The 24,052-nt window shown below is 49.1% G+C and overlaps 1 protein-coding gene across 1 annotated transcript in view; it reads left to right on the forward strand.

The window, feature by feature from the left end:
* The first annotated feature begins 9,054 nt into the window (after positions 1 to 9,054).
* Positions 9,055 to 24,052, forward strand: part of FBN3 (fibrillin 3) — a 157,704-nt gene continuing 142,706 nt past the window's right edge. The window contains exon 1 of the mRNA XM_060275350.1: positions 9,055 to 9,114. The gene's annotated coding sequence lies outside the window, so the exon portion shown is untranslated. The remainder of the gene's footprint in view (positions 9,115 to 24,052) is intronic.

Below are 24,052 nucleotides of genomic sequence, written 5' to 3' on the forward strand. Positions count from 1 at the left end.
TCACAAAATCAAAACAAAAAAGCTCCAAAAACAAAAACGCAAAATAAATAGCAGAAACAGACAGACCTCAGCGTAACAAAATTGGAAGCGTAACACTCAAATTGGAAGTACTGTATACCACTCAAAACGGAGCGTGTTCGGCTTCCGAAAAACGTTCGCAAACTGGAACACTAACTTCCGGGTTTGCAGTGTTTGGGTTCCAAGTTGTTTGAGTACCAAGGCGTTTGAGAACCAAGGTGCCACTGTATATGAAAATGATGTACCAGTGGTACTTAACTCCAGTGAAAATAGCAAAAAATGTATAGAACAAGTACCAATATGCTGGAAATGTAAAGAAAAAGAAGGTACAGTACCTTTCATCATATGTGGTGGAATTGTAATGTAACTAAAAAAAAAAACCTCTGGGAAATGATACATAATGAAATGAGGGGGAATTGTTAAAAATAACCTTTGTTAAAAAAAACAACCAGAAGCCTTTTTATTAGGAATTATAGGTACCAAGATGACAAAGGAACAGAGGAAAGTGTTTGTGTATACTACAACGGCCGCTCGGATGTTACTCGCCCAGAGATGGGAGGAAGAGACAGCCCTGAGCAGAGAAGAATGGCAAACCAAGTTGATAGACTATGCTGAAATGCCAAATTAACTGGGAAGCTCAAGGAACCAAAAAGGCAAGAATTTTTTTAAATAGAATGGGAAATGTTTATAATCACACAAAATCATTGTAAACAGGTCAAAACATTAGGAGGATTTTAGACACACTTGTAGGTTTTTTTGATGTACCGTAGTTTTCCGTGTATAAGACGAGGTTATTTTATTTTAAAATGATTCTTAAAGGGGGGTTGCGTGTTATACACAGATAGTGGAGAGTTGGGACGTGGCTGTGGCGAGCAGGAGATTGTCAGCGGAGTTTTTGCGGGCGATTGGTGGGTGCAGCAAGTTCTGCTGGCTATAGGCTGCTGCGGTTTTAGGGCGGGCGCTCGGCGCTTGCTTTTGGCTGTTGTGCCGACGATTGGTTGGTTCGCCGTTGTGCGTGAGATTGGCTGTGGCGGTCTTTCGGCTGAGCTATTTTCGCCCCCCCCCCATAAAAGCTCAACAACTCTGGGCAATCTTACCCCAGTTTACACGAAAAAATACAGTATGTTTTATTTTCTATTTTCTCACCACCACCCCTTTATCTTTGAAAATCAATTTATATATGGAATGCCTCTCCCACCATGCGTTTGTGTCTCTTTGTCCTTCCTCCGGTGAGTCCTGGGGTTTCCCCCGATTTGATCCTCACAATGATTTGGTATCGTAGGCAAAAGGTTGAGAAGTCTGTCAGCCCGAGGGCCACGTGCCCCAAAACCCTCCAAGTGCCCTGATTTTCCAGGGACAGCCCCGGAATTACGAAAGCCATCCTGGCTTCTGATTTGCTCCCGGAAGGTCCCTATTCTTAGTGTTTTTAAGTGTCAGGTGTAACTTCAGCCTGAACACAGCAGAGTTTGCGCAGGTGTTTCCGGAAGCTTCTGGCGGTCCCTTAAATGACTAGACGTCTGGGCGCAGAATAAACTATATACAGGATTTATTAAAATAAAAGAAATCCAGAGTTTCTATGTACAACTTTAGAACTCAAAAACAAAGTGAAATAAATCCTTTCCTCTCTGTCTCTCTCTCAACCGATACAGCACCTCTCCTCCTACACTGACCACACTCACCACACCACGTACTGTGCTAGCTTTCTCTGATAACAGGTCTCAGTGCTGATCTCAACCAATGAGAGCGCAGTTACTAAGGCAGAAGTAGACCTTGGCTTTCTGCCCAGTGTTAATTGCTTGTCCTAGAGTTGATTGTGTGAAGAAGCAATCTGATGGTTTCTCATGCTACTAATTTAGCAAAACCCGAACACCTATTTCCCCCACTGTTGCTGCCGCTGCCGAGCTCAGGGAGGAAGATGAGCCGGCGCTTGTCCTGACCGCTGGCTGAGAGGGCTCTCCATGGCAGCTGCTTCCGGCCTCTTCCTTTGGGCAGCTCATCGCGGCTGCTGGAGGAGGAGAGGCTGCGGCCATCAAGGCCCAGCCTCATGCGACGCACCAGCCCTGAGAGGCGGGCCGAGGGCAGGGCCACCCTGGGCCGGAAGAAAGGGGGAGCGGGGGTCAAGGAGTCTTGATTTAAAAAGGATAATACTTTGCGCACCTGCGTCTAACCTTGCCCCTTTCTAAAATTCATTTATTGCTGTGTGCGCTTTTTTTTTTGTCAATCTACCAAATAATGAAATGAGATGAAATCGGGGTTTTCTCAGCACGGTGGAGGGCTTCTGAGCTGTGTCCTGTTGGTTTCGGGGGTGCTGGTGTTAACCCTTCTTCTTATTGAAAATGCTCTGGGGGACAATGACAAAGAATGGGGGGGGTTGAGGAGGGTCGGAGGAGAGATAAATGTCCCAGTTCTCATCTGGGGTATATTGGGATGGGCAATGTTACAGCGGTTGTGTTCTAGTGGTCAGCAGAGGCCAGAGTTAATTCTGTGTCCAAGGCAGCTGTCTACCAGCTCCATCTGGTACGCAGGATGAAACCCTCCCTGCCCGCAGAGTGTCTCGTGTCGCGAGAGTGGTGCATGCTCTGGTTATCTCCTGCTTGAGCTACTGCCATGCGCTCTACGTGGGGCTACCTTGGAAGGTGACCCGGAAACTGCAACTAATCCAGAATGCGGCACCTAGACTGGTGACTGGGAGTGGCGCATAGCTGCCAAGTCTCCCGTATTCCCCGGGAAATCCCCGTTTTTCCAGCTGTTCCTAGCTGAAAAAATGGATTTTTTTTTGTTTTTCCCCGGTTTATTCTGGCGCGGCGGCCATTTTGAAACTGGGCGGAGCATGCTCAGAAGCGACTTTTGATGCTGCTCCGCCCAGTTCCAAAATGGTAGCAGCGCTACTTCCGGTCTGCTATTTTCACCCGGTCCCTTATTTCTCTGACAGCAACTTGGCAGGTATGGCTTAAGTTGAGATTCCTGCATTGCAGGCGGTTAGGCGAGATGAGTCCCGCTCTATTCTGCCTTAGTCTCGGACAGCAACTTGGCAGGTATGGAGTGGCGGCCGGTACCATATAACACCATTCCTGAAACACCTACATTGGCTCCCAGTATGTTTCCGAGCACAATTCAAAGGGTTGGTGCTGACCCTGAAAGTCGTAAACAGCCTCGGCGCAGTATACCTGAAGGAGTGTCTCCATCGCCATTGTTCTGCCCAGACACTGAGGTCCAGCTCTGAGGGCCTTCTGGCGGTTCCCTCCCTGTGAGAAGTGAGGTTACAGGGAACCAGGCAGAGGGCCTTCTCGGTGGTGGCGCTCACCCTGTGGAACGCCCTCCCATCAGATGTCAAGGGAATAAACAACGACAGTGGTACCTTGGTACTTGAACGGCTTGGCTCCCAAATAAATTGGCTCCCAAACACCGCAAACCTGGAAGTAAGTGTTCCGGTTTGCGGACGTTTTTTGGAAGCCGAACGTCCGACGCTCCTGCAGCCAATTGAAAGCCACGCCTTGATTTTTGAACCATTTAGGGAGTTGAACGGACTCCCAGAACGGATTAACTTTGAGAACCAAGGTGCCACTGTATCGGACTTTTAGATGACATCTGAAGGCAATCCTGTTTAGCGAAGTGTTTAATGTTTGATGTTTTATCGTGTTTTTAATATTCTGTTGGGAGCCGCCCAGAGTGGCTGGGGAAACGCAGCCAGATGGGCGGGGTATAAACAATGAATTATTATTATTATTATTATTATTATTATTATTATTATTATTATTATTATGTCCAACCCCCACTGAGCTACGGCTTCTGTACAATGCCCTTTCTGGTTCTGTAACTTGTTGTGGAGTTTAAGTTTGAAACTACAATTCTATGAACCAGGGGTCCTAAGGTCCTCCATGAATGTTACACAGGCTGCAGAAATGAGCGCTATTCGCACAGATGCTGATGCCCTTCATCTTCTGGGTTGGAACGTCATGGAAGATCCTTGGGTAGAATCGCCAATAGGACCTCTGTGAAGACCCCATCCCTGCTTCACGGGGCAGCAGCCAGGACCCCAGCTCCCGACGGAATGTTGCCGCTCCCTCTCCAGCTCAATGGAATCCGACTTCCCGCGAACACCAGGCAAAGTCTCTCCTTGTGTCCAGCAGGAAAAAAGCAAAAGACCCCGAAAGCGACAGGCTGCACAGACAGGCTCCCTCTGACTCTCCAAGCAGTGACCTCACGCTAGATTAATGTGGAACAGCCTGGTGCTTGATGGAGGAGGGGGAGATTTGGCAGCTGAGATGTTAATAGTCCCCCCCTGCATTGTGCAACACTCGGGGCCTCACAGGATCCTGGTCCCAGGATCTGGTCTGAAGGCACCGCCTTGCTGAAGCTAAGCAGGTCCCAGATGGGTTGGTTCCTGGGTGGGAGACGTCCCGGGAACCATGTTTTTGCTGCCCTGGGGGGTCCCACGACGGAGGAATGGTGTAATAAAATGATCAGCCGTGTTGCAATGTTGATTGCGTGAGTTAAAGAGACATACACAAGAGGGGAAAAGTCCCCCCTTTGTTGCCCTGTGTTTTGGTTGGAGGGTGATCCTTTTCATAGAATCATAGAATCCTAGAGTTGGAAGAGACCACAAGGGCCATCCAGTCCAGCCCCCTGCCAAGCAGGAAACATCATCAAAGCATTATTGACATATGCCTGTCAAGCCTCTGCTTAAAGACCTCCGAAGAAGGAGACTCCACCACACGCCTTGGTAGCAAATTCCACTGCCGAACAGCTCTTACTGTCAGGAAGTTCTTTCTAATGTTTAGGTGGAATCTTTTTCATGCGGAGGTTAACCAAACTGCATTGATGTGCACGGATAAAACAACCGCAACACAAGATTCTTGACACCGGCACGTGGATTGTCCCCAAAAGCAACAGACTATCACACCAAGACTACCTTGCAGGTGGCTGGGCTAGAAGACCCTCTGGTAATAATAATAATAATAATAATAATAATAATAATAATAATAATAATAAATTATTTACACCCTGCTAGAGTGGGTTTCCCCAGCCACTCTGGGCGGCATAAGAAAAAAATATTTAAAATGCGATAAAACATCAAACATTAAAAACTTCCCTAAACAGGGCTGCCTTCAGATGTCTTCTAAAAGTCAGATAGTTGGACCTCCGTGTCTGGGCTGAACGATGGGGGTGGAGACGCTCGTTCAGGTCTACTGGGCCGCTTAGGGGTTTAAAGGTCAGCACCAACACTTTGAATTGTGCTCGGAAACGGCCTGAGAGCCAATGTAGGTCTTTCAGGACCGGGGTTATATGGTCTCGGCGGCCACTCCCAGTTGCCAGTTTGGCTGCCGCATTCTGGATTAGTTGTAGTTTCCGGGTCACCTTCAAAGGCAGCCCCACGGAGAGCGCATTGCAGTAGCCCAAGCGGGAGATAACCAGAGCATGCACCACTCTGGAGAGACAGTCTGCCGGCAGGGAGGGTGGACACTGAATTGACCTGCGCCTCCATGGACATGACTCTTAGGCTGCACACCTAGTCCTTGAGGGGCACAGTTGCCCCATTCAGGACCAGGGAGTCCTCCACACCTGCCTGCCCCCCTGGCCCCCATGCTTCCAACTCTACAATTCTACGATGGGTGGACTGTGGCACACTTTGCCCCTCTACAAAGAGGGCAAGACCAACACTAGAGATTTTCTTACCCGCTCTTTTTCCTGCCTTCATCTCTTTTATGTCCCTAAACTGCTGGTTCACAAAGTATCCTGTCCCCCCGCCCCCGTCAACATCCCTACCACCATCTTCCCAAGCTAACACCCTTGCATGTTCAGATCCTTTCCTTCCTAGTCAGAGAAGGAGCTTGCAAGCAATTAAGTGCCTGGATTTCATGGCCCAGAATCCTGATTTTTGGCAGCCAGTTCTGTGGCACCACCAGCTCTACAAGCAGATCTAGGGAAGTATGACCAGTTCGGTCGCTCTGGGCGCAGAGCTTCTGTGGCACCACACCAGCAACGACACCCAATGGAAGGTGAGAAGCAGGGGGAGGACGCCATATTTTGGCGTCGCAGAGGGTGCCACCGAAATTCGGGACACAGGCTTCCCACTGATCTTTAAGGTCTGCTTCTGCATTGAACATGTAAAGCACTATAATACTGTTCAACAGTCATGGCACACGCCCCCCCCCCCCCAGGAATCCTTGGAACTGTAGTTTTTTTAGGGTGCTCAGGAGCCCGTGGAATGCCGACACTGATGGGGCAGAGCATTTTGCAAACCGCCTCTGTGTTACCACCAAATCATGGCAAGATTAAGCAGGTTCCTTCCGTATCTGAAGAAGTGTGCATGCACACGAAAGCTCATACCAAAATAAAAACTTAGTTGGTCTTTAAGGTGCTACTGAAGGAATTTTTTTATTTTACTTCGACCCAGACCAGCACGGCTACCTACCTGTAACCAGGTTCCTTCAGTTGATGCCTTTAATGCAGAGCAGTGGCGTAGCATTTGGAGGTGCGAGAGGGGCTAGTTGCATTGCGGGGGGAGCAGCCCAGGCCCCAGCATGTCTCTCTGTGGGCATCAGGGGGATTTGCCCACTCAGGGTTGCGTTGGCCCGCTGGCTGGCCTCCCCCCTGCGTGGGCAGGTAGGTACCACTTGGCTCCTGTGAGAGCAGGGTCATTCCAACAGTGTCAGCTGCTTGCCCGCCCCGGGCTCCAGCAACCCACGCTATGCCACTGCTGGAGAGCGAAGGGGGAGATGGTTTTCCAGATAAGCTGCCGACCCTGAAACCCGGCTCTCAGCAACTGTGGCACTCTGCACCTCCAAACTAGCTGCCAGGGAAACCCCGCAGGAAGTGCATTGCAGTAGTCCGGACGTGAGATAACCTATGCATATACATCACGATGGCCAAAGTTGCCCCCATTCAGGCTAAAGGTGCGGATGGTTTAAAGCACACAGCTCCCTCAAAGAAACCTAGGCACTGCCATTTGTTAAAGGTGCAGGGAATTGTAGCTCAGTGAGGGGCAAACTACAGTTCCCGGTGTTATTTGGTGGGAAGTGATGTGCTTTAGACGTACGGCGTGCTCCACCCATCTGTGGGCTCCCCAGAGTGCGCCCGTGGCTTTCTGCATGCAACTCATTCCGCATCGCCCCTACCTGCTACCCCCCCAAAAAAACCAGGTCTTTATTTGAGGCATGTTGCACCCAGGAGTACGTCCTTTCAATGCTGATTGCATCGAGGGAAATGAGTCTTAATTCCTGATTCTTTCAGGAAGCAGGGGATTTGGGGCTGCGGCTGAGAGCATGCAAGAGCCTGGGCTGCCTTCCACCTGCCCAACTGTGTCTAGCAAAGAGGGGAGCCCGAACACAAACGTTTCCTTTGCTCCAAGCTTCCCCCCAAAAAACAAACTCTTTCTCCCCATGTGGCAAAGCAAATGATTGTACTATTCTGCCATCTACATGTTCAGGCAAATATGTCCATTTCAGGATTTCTCTCAGGGATTGTGGCCTCGACATTTCCACACCTTTCTGCAAATTAGGGACACACTGCTTGGCTTTGAGATTTGAATTGCAAAATTCGGGAAAGGGGGAATTTGAAATGGGGGGGGGGAAGGCTGAATTTCTGTTCACGTGGGGTTTTAGAAAGTGCAAGCAGGTTTGCCTTTACATGCAAACGGTATCGGATTTTCCTCCCATCATAGAATCGCAGAGTTGGAAGGGGCACCCAAGAGTCCTCTAGTCCAACCCCCCTGCAATGGCGGAATCTCAGCCAAAGCTGGCTCCTGGGCAGGAATGGTGGAGTTTCCTGGGGGCATGCTACGGCTGGTGCAGGTGGAGGGGCCTGGCTGGGCAGGTGGAGTCCGGTCCTGGTCCCCCCGCCCCCCGCCATGCCCCTTTCCCAAATAGGCACTGGCAACCCATGCTATGCCACAGGCAATGCAGCTGAAATTTGGTGTTTCCCTCGGCCTCTAACACTCAATCCTACAGCATTGTTGTGCCAGTTGTCGTAGACAAAGGTTTCCCAAACTCAGGTCTCCAGCTGTTTTGGGGAACTTCTATAAGTCCCATCATCCCTAGCTAGCAGAACCAGTGACCAGGGACGCTGGGAACTGTGATCGGAAAACAGCTGGAGGCCCAAGTTTGGGAAACCCTCGTAGACAGTCCTGAACTGGATGGAACCAATGACCTGACTTAGCATACTGTTCCCATTTAGGCCCTTTGATTCAGAACCATGAGGACTAGAAAACTGCTTTGTTTTTAGGGAACACAGATCATAGCTCATAGGTAGGGCTCCTGCTCTTTGCTTCACCAGGTATCGTTTAATGTCAGTCTGTGTAGGTCGGCGACAGAGTACGCAAACTCCCCGGTTTCACAAAGCGCTTTTGCCCCGCCTGGTGAAGAGCTTTGTGGAACCCTGAGGCTGGCGCCCATGAAAAGTTTCCAGCTGCTTAGAAAAACCTCCTCTCCAACCTTGGGAGCGCAGGCAGGCAGTGGGGGTTTCGCTGCCCACCAGACTTTCCCTGTACCCACCCATTTAAGGGGAACAATAGACAGGCCAAATTGCCTTTCTCTCTTCTTTCATTCATTCCCAGCGAAGCCCTCTCTCCTTCCCACTGCAAGGCCCTTTGAAGTCGAGGGATGTGTTATTAATTTTTCCCCTCTGCCACCCACAGCCTTTCACGCCTGGAGTCGAGAAGCTGTCATGGGGAGGGGAAAGTGGGGGAGGAGGGAAGGAGGCAGGCGGCTGTCCAGGGTCTCCAGGCCCAACAGAACCAGGGTGCCAAGGAGACCCCAGCCCCTGCTTTTGAAAGCCCCCCTCCCCACCGGCTAAACCCTTCCACCTTATGCCCCCCCCCACCGGCCTACTCCCAGCCTTGAAGTTAAAAACTTTTGGCTGAAGAATTCAGCAGCCTTCCTCCCTCTCTCTACCCCCTCCTCTTCTCCCTCCTCCCCCCCAGAACCCCTTCTCAAGCTTCAAGGACCTCCCCCTGCCCGATTTGGATGCTCTCTCCTCCTTTCCTCCAAAAAGGCTGTGATTCCCCCCCTCTCTCCCCCACCCCCCCACACTCCTGCCCGGCTCAGAACTTAAACAAAGAAATCCACGGCTCATCTTTGGAATTCTAGGATCAAGAAGGTATCTGTAAAACTTCTATCTATTCTTTTTTAAAACATCGCTCCAGATTTGGTTAGAGGGTTGGCGGGGTGGGTGGGGGGACGGACACCCGCCAGGAAAACTATTCCAGTGACTTTTGCAAATGGGGCGGGTGGGTTTCCTTTGCAGCTCTTTGCTGCGCCGTCCTTTGTGTCCCCCCCTCTCCCTTCTTCTCTCTGCCCCCCCCCACCCCGTTTTCTTTGTTCACTTCTGACATTCCTCAGCCATGGTCTTTCTTCCCCGATCCCACCCAGGAGAAGGCTAGCAACCCAAGAGACCCCTCTTCGAGATACCGTTCTCTCCACTTTTTTGGGGGGGGATGAGTGGGGGGATCCTTTTGGGAATGACACGAAAGCCCTCCTCTCTTACCCCCCAACCACTCAAAACTGTGTAAGGGGGCTTCGAAAGAGTTTCCCACGGGCACCAAAAAAAGAAACCTCGCGCTCGCAGTGGGATTTTCCGTCTTCTTGTCGCGGATCGCACGAGTGAGTCTGTCTGGTTTCAATATTTTTTATTTTTTTAAAGCCAGCCTCCCTCTCTCCCTCTCTCCCTCCCCGCACCATTGACAAGGAGGTAAGATTTGGTCCTCTCTCATCCGGGCGTGATCTCGGAGACCTAAACTGAGATTTCGAATTGGGATGTGGCGGGACACAGCCGCTTCCCCAGTGCAAGTACGTCTGGACGCTCTCGTCGTGCGCCCTGGCGCACGGCTCCCATTCATTGCGCAGGGACCTCTTGTGCCGGCGTGTGCGCGCATGTGTTTGTGTTGCTCGCTTGCGTGGGGTTCCTGCATGCCTTGCCTACCTTAGATTGCTCTGGGGGTGCTGCACCCACACCCCCATTCCCCGTGGTGGCCCCGAATCGCCCCGGATCCCCTCTCCCAGCCCTGGAGCAGACAAACGCAGCAGCGCATAGCAGGGCAAGGCAGATCCGAAGGGGTCTCTTTGTTCCTCTTCATGCTTCCTCCCCCCTGCTCATTTTTAGGAAGGCGGGGGGGGGGTTTAAGCTTTCTCACATGTTGCTCTGAGAGCCTCTGGCATGCCTACCCCCCTCGGTGCTGCTGGGAGAGATTTGCAAAATGGGTGACACCCTCCCCTTCCCGGGGAGTTGAATATGTGAGAACTGTTCTGTTTGCAACTTGAATAAAATATTTCTTTTGGGGGGGGGCAGTTAAGCCCCGCCCTGCATGATATCGTGCACGCACACCATTGGAATGGCAATCCCCATTAATTTTCTGCCCCCCCGTACCCTCAAATATTTTATTGGGGAGGACCAAAGGGGGCCTCGGCCCCGAGGAGTTGCCTTCTATGGTTTGCAACATCAACTAGTTTTGTTTTGGGGGCGCGTTCTTCTTGGTGAGTCGTGGGAGAGGAGAGGTTGGGGGGTTTGATGAGGATGGCGGGGGGGGGTTCCCTGCTTCTGATGAGGGGCATTGAATGGGCGCACATCCGGAGCAAAGTTTGTGGGGAGAGAAAGTAGCTCCGAGGCCTTCCTGTGCTCCTGCTCTGCCCGCCAAGCGCCCCACATTCCAAGGTGACCGTCTGAGTGGGGAGATTCGCACATGACGAGGCGCCCATGCGTGGAGTGCCATTGCAGATCAAACTGGAAGAGGGGCATAGCCCAGTGGTGTGTGTGTGTGTGTGTGTGTCAGGAGGTCTTGAATTTGATCCCAGCATCTCTAGAAAGCAACTACCAGGACCAGCAATCTGACTCGGTCTAAGACAGCTTCTGAATCACTCATGAGGACTAGAATCTTAGGTCGCTCCCAGACAATCTGTTCCATGAGCACGCAGCCTGATAAAATAATAACATGACACAAGTATCGTTACCCTTCCTCCGTTGCCTTCTGGTTGGGCTCGCCGCCAGCTCTGCCTCCCAAATCCAGAAGGAACCGGGTTCTATCCTCTGGGCAGTGCTGTGAGAGAAATCCTGGGCAGCCACTGCCAGTCCGTGTGGTAGACCAGTGTTTGGGAAAACCCTGATCCCAAACTTGGGTCTCCAGCTGTTGTTGGACTACAACTCCCATCCTCCCAGCTCGCAGGCCCAGGGGTCAGGGATGGTGGGTCTGTGGTCCAAAAACAGCTGAAGACCCAAGTTTGGGAAACACTTGTGTAGAGACGCCATATAAGGCAGATTTCTAAGTTTCCTGGGAGCCACTTGGAGAACTTTCAAGTGCAATGCTCCCCACTCATGTGCTTTTATGTGCCCCTTCGTGCATGTTGAAGATTTGGCAGATGTGCTTGTGCCTGCACAGAACTGGCCTCAAGCATGGAGTTGCCAGAATAAGGCTCCCTACATGTAAAGGCATTTGGGCCAGGCCCCAATCACTGCATGCAGCACATCTAAGAACAGACCCGTCTTGAATATTCAAAGTGCTTCGTAGAATCTTTACAATGACCCTGCAAGGCGGGCCAGTAATAGAATCCCTGGGAAAGCAGAGAGGAGGCAGAGAGGTAGCATATGGACTAGTGTCATGGCTGCGCAGACCAGTCGGACGCTGCTCTGGCTCTCAGGATCCCTTACAAACAGCCCTGTAAAGTAGCCTAATAACCATTCCTACATGATACAGGAGATGGACAAGAGTATTTGCTGAAAGCTGCTTTATGCTGAGTTCATGACCAGAGGTGAGATTTGAACTCGGCTCTCGCTATTTCTGCTCATCCGTGTGAGACGCTGCTATGGGCCTGAGGGATTTTATTTCCCCTTCGTCTCAGAACACGGGCTGCCCTCTTCCTCGGAGCAAGGTGCTCAGTTTGTTTCTGGGCCCAATTCAGGGAGTTTCATGCTAGTGTTTCCAGCTAAACTCAATGACTTCCTGCATTGCAGGGGATTGGACTAGATGACCCCTTGGGGGGTTTCCTTCCAACTCCACAATTATGTGATGGTTCTATGAATTAGGACCCAAATATCTGAGAGGCTACCTCCTTCCCAAACAGATGTTCCTTGGGTATTAAGATCCGAAGTGGAGCAGAGACAAACATTTGGTAGTTCTGCCACCATCAGAAGTTTGGAGGAGTGCATAGCTGCCAAGTTTTCGCTTTTCTCGCGAGGAAGCCTATTCAGCATAAGGGAAAATCCCTGTAAAAAAGGGATAACTTGGCAGCTATGGGAGGAGTGTGCTGTGGCAACTTCGTTGTATAGTTTTCATTGCATACTAAAGATGCACTTATTTAGTCTGTATATACCTGAAATATATATGTATTTGCAGAAAAACACCCCCTTCCTGTGACTATATTTTGTTTTAAACCGTTTGAATGTTGTACCTGTAAATTGCTGCGGCCTGCCCTGGGACATTATTATTATTATTATTATTATTATTATTATTATTATTAGTTAAATGTCTATACCATTCGTTCTCTGAAGACCTAATAAATCAAATTACAGTCGTACCTTGGATCTTGAATGCCTTGGCTCCCGAACAAATCGGCTCCCAAACACTGCAAACTCGGATGCCCATTCCCTGATTTCTTTCCTTGTGTCAAATGCCAATTCGCCAAACCATCTGGGCATGTGCAATGACTGCTTGAATTGTACACACCTCAACTTCATCATTCTCATTCCTTTGCTTATATTTCCAGCACTGCCTGCGGTTTCATTTGACTGTAATATTTTCTCAGATAACCCGAAAAGGGTCTCCACTTTTTCGCAAACATTCCGTCTTTTGGGTCTCTTATTTTTGCTGTCAGTTTTGCCATCTCCTTATACAGTCATACCTTGGATCCCCCAAACGCCTTGCGAGTCGGACATTTTGGCTCCCGAATGCCGCAAACCTGGAAGTGAGTGTTCCGGTTTGCAAACGTTCTTTGGAACCCGAACATCTGACGGGGCTTCCATGGCTTCTGAATGGCTGCAGGAGCTTCCTGCAGCCAATCAGAAGCCGCACCTTGGTTTCCGAACATTTTGGAAGTCGAATGGACTTCTGGAACAGATTCCGTCCAACTTCCGAGGTACTACTGTAGTCCAATCGTTCTAAAGTCCTCTTTCATTTCAACTACTTCCCATTTCTGCGCATACAGAATTCTGGCTGCAGTGGCAGCAATTGTTGTTGTCGTTTAGTTGTGTCCGACTCTTTGTGACCCCATGGACCATAGCACGCCAGGCACTCCTGTCTTCAGCAATACATAAACAATATAACCAACTTTTTGGGGGACCACGTGACCTTCGTCTTGGCAAAGGCACTCCCATCCCTTTACCTTCCTTTACACAGGATTTGGCTCACTTGCGCAATCTTGAATTAACTCAGATTTTTTATGCAGAAACCTTGCAGCTCTGAGACAGACAGTAGCTAGGGCAGTAGGCGAGGGCCTGGGTTCAAATTTTCACATAGGTATGGAACTCGCTAGATGATCATATGTGAGTCAGGCTCTCAAAGTAGTCTAATTTGCCCAATGATGTGGATTCTCCCCATCCCAAAAAAAGCTGAATTAGATTTTTGTCTGGGCAATTAGCATTGGGGGAATTCAGCTTGCATTGAGACATTTCTCTGATGGCCTAGAGAGCGATCTAATTTAGCATGTTTACTTTACTTGCATTTTGTAAACAAAGCTAAAAGCTATGGGGAGGAAAAAAAACTTGGTGTGTTATTGTTTGTGCAGTTGGAACCCATTCCTTGTTACTTATGACATGGATTCCCCCCTCCCCCCCCCCCCGAAAAATTAACGGCTTGGGGAAAGGTCCAGAAAATTCTTGGTTTGGGAAAAGCGACCCCCCTACATCATGAAGCCCACCTCACAGGGTTGTTGTGATGATTAAATGTACTGTTTTTTGTTTGCAAGAGAAACTATAGTCTGTTTTATCATTGCAAGGAAACAAAGCAGGCTGCCTTCTTCCATGGGTACAGTCAAGCCACTGGGCTTTCTATACCACACTGAGGGTAGTTAATCTTTCTCTCCCTCTCTTGGCTTAAGAGAGACCCCAAGGGGTGTCTAGTACAAGGGTCATTTAGAACAACCTGCAATGCAGAAACCCCCATTTCCGCCATCGTCCGAGGAAGTCTGTTCCACTGTTGAACAGCTCTTACCATCAGAAAGCTCTTCCTGATGTTGATCCGGAATCTTCTTTCATGTAACTTGAAGCCATGGGTTCGAGTCCTGCTCCCATCCAGACCAGGAGGAAACAAGCTTGCTCCATCTTCCATGTGGCACTCCTGTAGATACTTGGAGATGGCTCTCATATCTCCTCTCAGTCTCCTCTTTTCCAGGCCAAACACCCCCAGCTCCTTCAACTGTTCCTCATCAGGCTTGGTTTCCAGGCCCTTGATCATCTCGGTCGCCCTCCTCTGCACACCTTCCAGCTTGTCAACATCCTTCTTAAATTGTGATGCCCAGAATTGGACATGGCATTCCAGGTGTGATCTGAGCAAGGCAGAATAGAGGGGGACTTTGACTTCCCTTGATCTGGACACTAGACTTCTGTTGATGCCCCCTAGAATAACATTAGGTTTTTTTTGCTGCTGCATCACACTGTGGACTCATGTTAAGCTCGTGGTCCTCCAAGACCCCCAGATCCTTTCAACATGTACTGCTAGAAAGTCAGGTGTCCCCAATTTTATATCCGCGCAGCTGGTTTTTTTTCTGTTTAAGTGTAAACTCTGACATTTGTCATTCTTGAAGGTCACCTTGAATTCTGATTCTGGTTTCTGCGGCATCAGCTACCCTTCCCAGTTTAGTGAAAACGAGCCACTCTGAAATCAGCTGAGGAGGGTATCCTGACCGGCTCCCCCCAGGTCAGATCTGTGCCGTTCTGCCTTCACAGGCAACCCCCTTCCCCATGCCTCACGCCATCTCTGTCGGGGTCTCTGTCTCGCTGAGATCTGGGCACTAAGCCCCTCTCCCATTTCCTTTCCTTGGGAATCCAGCCGAGCCAGAGCTGCGCTGATTGACTGGAATGCCCATTCATTTTTCGTTTCCCTTCTTCTTAAGGGCACTCTTCCATGCTCCCCATCACGTTAATCCCAATTCAGGGGGGCGCGTCATGACCTCAAAGGGATTCCAGAGCAAGATAAACCGGAGATGTTTACTACGGTTGCCCAAATTGGGAAGAGGGAAAGGGCAGGCATGTCTTGAGCAGATAACCAGAGCTTCTCAAAAATGCGTTTGACTGTGATAGTGGTCCCATGTGACTGAGAGCGCCTGATGAGATCCATTTAAGAGGGGGATGCGGGTGGCGCTGTGGTCTAAACCACCTAGCCTCTTGGGCTTGCCAATCGGAAGGTCGGCGGTTCTAATCCCCGTGACGGGGTGAGCTCCTGTTGCTCTGTCCCAGCTCCTGTCAACCTAGCAGTTCGAAAGCACGCCAGCGCAAGTAGATAAATAGGTACCACTGCGGTGGGAAGGTAAACACCGTTTCCGTGTGCTCTGGTTTCTGTCACGGTGTCCCGTTGTGCCAGAAGCGGTTTAGTCCTGCTGGTCACATGACCCAGAAAGCCGTCTGTGGACAAACTCCGGCTCCTTCGGCCTGAAAGCGAGATGGGCGCCGCAACCCCATAGTCGCCTTTGGCTGAAGCTGAGGCTCCAATACTTTGGCCACCTCATGAGAAGAGAAGACTCCCTGGAAAAGACCCTGATGCTGGGAAAGATGGTGGGCAGAAGGAGAAGGGGACGACAGAGGACGAGATGGTTGGACAGTGTTTTTGAAGCTACCAACATGAGTCTGACCAAACTGTGGGCGGCAGTGGAAGACAGGAATGCCTTAGGTCGTCGTGACCGACTCTGGGGTTGCGGCGCTCATCTCGCTCTATTGGCCGAGGGAGCCGGCGTACAGCTTCCAGGTCATGACCAAGCCGCTTCTGGCAAACCAGAGCAGCACATGGAAGTCATTTACCTTCCCGCCGGAACAGTACCTATTTATCTACTTGCATTTTGGGCGTGCTTTCGAACTGCTAGGTTGGCAGGAGCTAGGACCGAGCAACGGGAGCTCACCCCGTCGCGGGGATTCGAACCGACGAACTTCTGATCGGCAAGCCCTAGGTTCTATGGTTTAACCCACAGTGCCACCCGCATCCCACAAGGGATGCTAGCAGACCCCTATTCCCCTCGTGAAACTACAGTCCTCACAGTGGTTTAAACCCCACTTCTGCAAGGAGAATAACATACCCTCTAAGTGTCCCTATTTTCCAGGGGCATCCCTGATTTATAGAAGCCGTCCCAGTTTCTGATTTGATCCCGGAACATCCCGCTTTTTGCTTAGGTAAACGTACCCCTGACCGTTAGGTCCAGTCGTGAATGACTCTGGGGGTGCACACTCATTTCGCTCTGTACGCCGAGGGAGCCGGCGTTTGTCCGCAGACAGCTTCCGGGTCATGTGGCCAGCAGGACTAAGCTGCTTCTGGTGAACCAGAGCAGCGCACGGAAACGCTGTTTACCCGCCGGAGCGGCACCTACCGGTATTTATCTACTTGCACTTTGACGTGCTTTCGAACTGCTAGGTTGGCAGAAGCTGGGACCGAGCAACGGGAGCTCACCCCATCGCGGGGATTCGAACCGCCGACCTTCTGATCGGCAAGCCCTAGGCTCTGTGGCTTAACCCACATCGCCACCCGTGTCCCACGCATTTTTCCTTAGGACACCCCTATTTTCATTGGAGAAATGTTGGAGGGGGTGGAGTTATTGGACCCTTGGCGAGCCGTCTGAAAGCAATCCTGTATAGGGAAGTTTTTTTTTGAAATGTTTAATGTTTTATTATGTTTCTATATATGTTGGAAGCTACCCAGAGTGGCCAGGATAACCCAGTCAGATCGGCGGGGTATAAATAATAAATTTATTATTGTTATTAAAATGGAATAGGATATCCCTATTTTCGGGGAAATGTTGGAGGTTATGCTAAATGACCCTTGGGCAGGGGCGTAGGAAGGGGGGAGCGGAGGGGGCGGCCCGTTCCTAGCTCCGTCGTTTGGGGGGCAGCACGAGCGGCGGTGCCGACACCCCGCTATATAGCGCACATGCACAGCATCGCTACGTAGCGAAACATGTGTCGTACGTAGTGACAGATATGCCATACATAGCGATGCTGCTCATGTGCTCTACGTAGCCCCGCCACACCCCCGGGTGCACGTCATGTTTGCCACTTTGGGTGCCCGAGCAACTTCCTACGCCACTGCCCTTGGGGTCCTTTCCAACTCTACGATTCTATGATGTCTTTGGGTGGCAGGTGAAAACTTTCTTCTATAACCAGACTTTTGGCTTTTAAGTGTCTGCGGCCTCCTCTGAGTGGATGGAATGTTCCAATTTGGACTTTTGAAAAAATATGAACAAGTTGGTTTTTTCTTTTACGTCCGTTTCAATGCATGTTTCTGATTGCATAAGTATCGTAAGTTGCTTTGAGTGTCCTTGGTTAAAATGTGGCCAATAAATTTCAGTTCTGGGCACCACAGTTCAAGAAGGATACTGACAAACTGGAACGTGTCCAGAAGAGGGCAACCAAAATGGTCAAAGGCCTGGAAACGATGCTTTATGAGGAACGGCTTAGGGAGCTGGGTATGTTTAGCCTGGAGAAGAGAAGGTCAAGGGGTGATATGATAGCCATGTTCAAATATATAAAAGGATGTCATATAGAGGAGGGAGAAAGGTTGTTTTCTGCTGCTCCAGAGAAGCAGACATGGAGCAATGGATTCAAACTACAAGAAGATTCCACCTAAATATTAGGAAGAACTTCCTGACAGTAAGAGCTGTTTGACAGTGGAATTTGCTGCCAAGAAGTGTGGTTGGAGTCTCCTTCTTTGGAGGTCTTTAAGCAGAGGCTTGACGGCCATCTGTCAGGAATGCTTTGATGGTGTTTCCTGCTTGGCAGGGGGTTGGACTGGATGGTCCTTGTGGTCTCTTCCAACTCTATGATTCCATGATTCTATTATATGAAATTTAATAAATAATGAGGAGGAGGAGGAGGAGGAGGAGGAGGAGGAGGAGGAGGAGGAGGGTAATAATCAAATTCCTAGATGTTTGATCCATGGAGTTAATTGAGGGCTTCCACCCAGGTAGGAATAGGCGAATCTCTCAATTTCAGCTTTTCTCTGTTTCTCATTTCTCCACACTTTGTTAGAGCTGCCATATGTCTGGAATTTCTGGGGCACAGCCGGAATACGGCAGTCGGAAACAGTCTCCGGGTGGAAATCGCTGAAAGGTCAGGGAAAACCCGGGCGTATGGCAACTCAAGTTGGAAATCTAGACTTTTGTGTCTGGATTTTCAGTTTTTTGAAATGTGGCAACCCTAGTTCCACATCAGTCTGCAAACTATTTTTTTTAAGTCCTCATAAAACCCTAGCACCCCTCTAGCAACATTGCTACTAAAATGCACTCTTTTGCAAAGACTTTTCTCCTGGTTATAGTGCATCATTGCAATTATGTTATTAATGCAAGTAGCTGCATTTCTAAGCATTGCTGTACACATTACTTGACTAGAGAAGTGCATTGCAAAATTCAGAAAACTGCGAATTTTCAAAGGCTAGCAACCTTTGGGTCTGTGCATTGTTTCGGAAAGTGCAAATTATAGTCTGTTTGCCTGTAATTGCAATCTGAATCGAGTTTCTCAGCCATCCCAACCATGCGGAGGATTGTAGACGAAGACTCTAAGGGGCTTGAGACGCCTTTTGTTTCGGATGCCATCCAGGTTGTAAACTTGCTGGGTGGTCTTCAGGTGGAATAACAAAGAGCTTTCCAGCTGGAATGCAAGCTCAAGAGGGGGTGGTCCATGTCACAGGAAAACACTAGGCTGGGTGCTTAAACCCAGGCACATAGGGAGTTGCTTTAGAACAGCTTGAAGTATTTGTCCACCTAGCTCCATATTGTCTGCTCTGTCTGGCAGCAGCTCTCCAGGGATGCAAATAGGGGACATTCTGCACTTGGAAATGCCAGGAGTCTTCTGTATGCAAAGCTGAGCTTCAGGCTGTCCCTGATAGTAATAATTCACAACAAAAAACGCTGATACGTTTTCATGAGGATGTTAATAATAATAATAATAATAATAATAATAATAATAATAATAATAATAATAATAATAATAATAGAAAAACAAACCATAAACTAATGTAGAGATTGTAGAAATCTAAACTGAATTTAAGGCTGGGCGAATGAGAAACAGAACGAAACCCAAACTGGCAGATTTGCAAAATTCCCTAGCTAGGGTCTTTCCCCCTGAATATAAAGCATGAGTCTTGCTCCCTCTTGCAGCCCTTGATTTCAATGTCAAAAATTAATCTCACAATCAGAGTATGGGTTGTTTGCTATAGGCTTCTGTTCCTTTGCTTCTTTCCCCTTCCACATGACTGATGTGCAGTCATGCGCATTGATGTGCTCCTATGTGCAGGGGGGTTGGACTAGATGACCCCTGAGTTCCCTTTCAACTCTTCTATGACTCTTTTTTCTGAATGCAATGAGACCTCTTTGTGCGGCATTGAGCTGGTGTGCATATATGCTCCCACACTCTGCCAAAACACCATGCCCTCAAACCAGGCACCCCCAAACTGTGGCCCTCCAGATGTTTTGGCCTACAACTCCCATGATCCTTAGCTAGCAGGACCAGTGGTCGGGGAAGATGGGAACTGTAGTCCAAAACATCTGGAGGGTCGAAGTTTGGGGATGCCTGCCTCAAACCATCTTGTTACAACCGTACACGGACCATCAAATCAATATTCAGGCCTAGTTCACGCTAAACTATGGTTTGTTAAAAACAACAACAACAACAAGCTAACCAGGACTTGTCGCACAGACAGTCAAGCAAACCGTGGCTGGTTCCCCCAAAGTTTGCTTTCATTTCCAGATTAGGATTCTGTAGCAACTTGGGTGGGGTGACTACACCATAGTTAAACTAAGCCGAGGTTTGCAAGCAGGCAATAAACCATGGTTTCAGAATGTGATGTGCTAGCAGGAAGCAAACCATGGTTAAGCTGCTGGAGCAAGGTTCCCACGTAACCATAAACCAGAGGTTTTAAACCTTTTTGGGTCCATGGCTCCTTTGACCAACTACGCTATTTCTATGACTACCAGACTTTTAGAGGACAAAGCAAAAAGATGAATTTTAACAAGGAGAAATGTAAAGTACTACACTTGGGCAAAAACGAAAAGAAAAGAAAGGCACAAATACAGGATGGGAGACACCTGGCTTGAGAGCAGTACATGTGAAAAGGATCTAGGAGTCTTGGTAGACCACAAACTTGACATGAGTCAGCAGTGTGATGCAGCAGCTAAAAAAGCCAATGCAATTCTGGGCTGCATCAATAGGAGTATAGTGTCTAGATCAAGGGAAGTAATAGTACCACTGTATTCTGCTCTGGTCAGACCTCACCTGGAGTACTGTGTCCAGTTCTGGGCACCACAGTTCAAGAAGGATACTGACAAGCTGGAACGTGTCCAGAAGAGGGCAACCAAAATGGTCAAAGGCCTGGAAACGATGCCTTATGAGGAACGGCTTAGGGAGCTGGGTATGTTTAGCCTGGAAAAGAGAAGATTAAGGGGTGATATTATAGCCATGTTCAAATATATAAAAGGATGCCATATAGAGGAGGGAGAAAGGTTGTTTTCTGCTGCTCCAGAGAAGCGGGCATGGAGCAATGGATTCAAACTACAAGAAAGAAGATTCCACCTAAACATTAGGAAGAACTTCCTGACAGTAAGAGACAGTGGAATTTGCTGCCAAGGAGTGTGGTGGAGTCTCCTTCTTTGGAGGTCTTTAAGCGGAGGCTTGACAGCCATCTGTCAGGAATGCTTTGATGGTGTTTCCTGCTTGGCAGGGGGTTGGACTGGATGGCCCTTGTGGTCTCTTCCAATTCTATGATTCTATCTGAAGGCAGCCCTGTTTAGGGAAGCTTTCAATGTTTAATAAATTATTGTATTTTAATACTTCTGTTGGAAGCCGCCCAGAGTGGCTGGGGAAACCCAGCCAGGTGGGCAGGGTATAAATAAAATTATTATTATTATTATTATTATTATTATTATTATTATTATTATTATTATCTCCTTTGTGGAGCGTTTTCCCCAGCCTCCTCTCCCCTCTCCTTGGGAGTCCTCTGGGCAGCCACTGCCGCCGTCCCTGGTCTCTGAGCTGCCCGTCCTGACCCAAAGAGAGGTGCCTCTTCACACTGCCCCACATGGCCCTGGGACTTGCCTGCCCATTCCCAACAGCAAGGGCTGGCGGTCTGGCGGTCTGGCTGGGCTCCCTCGCCCGCTTCCTTCCTTCCTCCCTCCGAGGCCACCTCAGCCCCTGGCACCCAGCACCCCCTGGCCAGCCCCAGAGGCACTATTCGCCTGGGGAGCTTGTAGCCAGGGCTGCTGCAACAAACAGCCATGCAAGCCTTTGGGAAGAAGAGACGCCAGAGGGCATCAGAGGAGGGAGGGAAGGGGGGAGGGGCAGAGGCCAGTTTTGCACAGAATACCTCTGACCATCATTCAAGGCACCCCAGGGTGCTATTGCACAAGAGTTGAAAACCCCTGCCCTAAACCAGTGGCGAAGCTACCTGCCCCTGCACTGGGAGTGGCGTACATCCAGGGACGTAGCTGGCACGCATCCCAGGGGCGTGGTGCACCACCTGCAGGGGGCATGGCGTGCATCCCGGGGCGTGCGCGGTGAGCAGTGAGCATCCCGGGGGTGGGGGGCTGCTGTGATGTCACCCCCCACGTGACAGCCAGTGCAGCCCGCCCCCCGCCACCACCTTGTTCTGCCAGTGCCCTAAACTGTGGTTTAAAAAAAGGTAAAGGTAAAGGGGTCCCTGACCATCAGGTCCAGTCGTGTCCAACTCTGGGGTTGCAGTGCTCATCTCGCTCTATAGGCCGAGGGAGCCGGCGTTTGTCTGCAGAGAGCTTCCGGGTCATGTGGCCAGCATGACAAAGCTGCTTCTGGCGAACCAGAGCAGCACACGGAAACGCTGTTTACCTTCCCGCCGGAGCGGTCCCTATTTATCTACTTGCACTTTGATGTGCTTTTGAACTGCTACGTAGGTGGGCAGGAGCTGCGACCGAGCAACGGGAGCTCACCCTGTTGCAGGGATTCGAACCGCCGACCTTCTGATCACCAAGCCTTAGACTCTGTGGTTTAACCCACAGCGCCACCTGGGTCCCTATAAACTGTGGTTTATTAAACCATAATGAACCATGCATCGCGTGAACCAGGCTGTTGCGTATTTTTGCCAGCGATTTTATCAACACGGAACCGAATTGTATATTGATTCACGTCAACATTCCTCTCTCTTTCCCGCGGTGTGTTTATCGATGCGCAGATGTGCATGATTAAGGAACTGCCAAGAGGGAAATACGTGCATTGTACAAGATTTGGATTGAAATAAAAAAATTATAGGCAACAGGGACGGATTCCTCTTCTCTGAGCTCCACTTCCAAACCAAAGCCAGTTATTTAAATAAGACAAAGGCCACAGCAACACCATATATTTAAAGCACTACAATGCCACTTTAAACAGCCATGGCTTCCCCTCAAAGAATTCTGGGACCTGTAGTCTGTTAAAAGTGCTGAGAGGAGACTTCTATTCCCCATCAGAGCTAGAATTCCCAGAGTTCCATGGGAAGAGGGATTGACTGTTAAGCCACACTGGGAATTGTAGTTTTCGACACCCCCCTAACAAACTACAGTTCCCAGGGGAGGCCATAGCTGCTCAAAGTGAAATAATAGTGATTTAACGCATATATTTGACTCTGAATATTTCAACATCGGCAAAGTTAACGGCTAAAACAAGAGACCCTAATGATGATTGTTTCATGGAAGAATGGAAGCCTTTTGTGGGACTATTGAAGGAAATATTATAGCATGATGAATTTGCAAACAGCATTCAAACTTCTGGAAGTCCGTTCCAAAACCAAAGCGTTCCAAAACCAAGGTGCACTTTCCCATAGAAAGTAACGCAAAACAGATTAATCCGTTCCAGACTTTAAAAAAACAATGCCTAAAACAGCAGTTTAACATGAATTTTACTATCTAACAAGACCATGGATCCATAAAATGAAAGCAACAATCAATGTACTGTACTGTAAAATAAATAAGAAAGTATTATAAAGGATCCATTCTGAAGGAAATCAGCCCTGAGTGCTCCCTGGAAGGACAGATCGTGAAGCTGAGGCTCCAAGACTTTGGCCACCTCATGAGAAGAGAAGAATCCTTGGAAAAGACCCTGATGTTGGGAAAGATTGAGGGCACTAGGAGAAGGGGACGACAGAGGACAAGATGGTTGGACAGTGTTCTCGAAGCTACAAACATGAGTCTGACCAAACTGCGGGAGGCAGTGCAAGACAGGAGTGCCTGGCGTGTTCTGGTCCCTGGGGTCACGAAGAGTCGGACACGACTAAACGACTAGACAACAAATTGTAAATGATTTAAAAAAAATTCTTACCTACACTGATGATAGTCCTTGTTTGGATGGGTTTATGTGTTTATCCATTTCCGCAGTCACACGATCAATCAGTCAATCAATCAATCCATCCATCCATCCATCATTAGCTGAAATGAGTTCCACACAGTCACAAAAACAAATGAACCGAAAAAGCCTCAAAAACAAAAACGCAAAATAAATAGCAAAAACAAAAGCTCCAAACTTAATGCGTTCCGGAAGTCCGTTTGACTTCCAAAATGTTTGAAAACCAAGGCGCGGCTTCTGAATGGTGCAGGCGCCCTGGAAACAATAGCCGACAGCCGCATTGGATGTTCGGCTTCGGGAAAACGTTCGAAAACCGGAACGCTTACTTCCGGGTTTTCGGCGTTTGGCAACCAAGGCGTTTGAGTTCCAAAGCATTTGAGAACCAAGGTACCACTGTATTATTGTTATGGTATAAGAGAGAGAAGGGGGTGTTCAGCAAAGGGGGAGAAATAATAATATAAAAATAACACCATGGGAAACAGGGTGGGAAGTCGACGAAACAAAAGCAAAAAAATGTATGCATTGGAATGCACATGTGAAATTTTTGAAAATTTAATAAGACATAACTCGT

Source organism: Zootoca vivipara, chromosome 6, assembly GCF_963506605.1.
Source record: "Zootoca vivipara chromosome 6, rZooViv1.1, whole genome shotgun sequence".
NCBI lineage: Eukaryota > Metazoa > Chordata > Lepidosauria > Squamata > Lacertidae > Zootoca > Zootoca vivipara.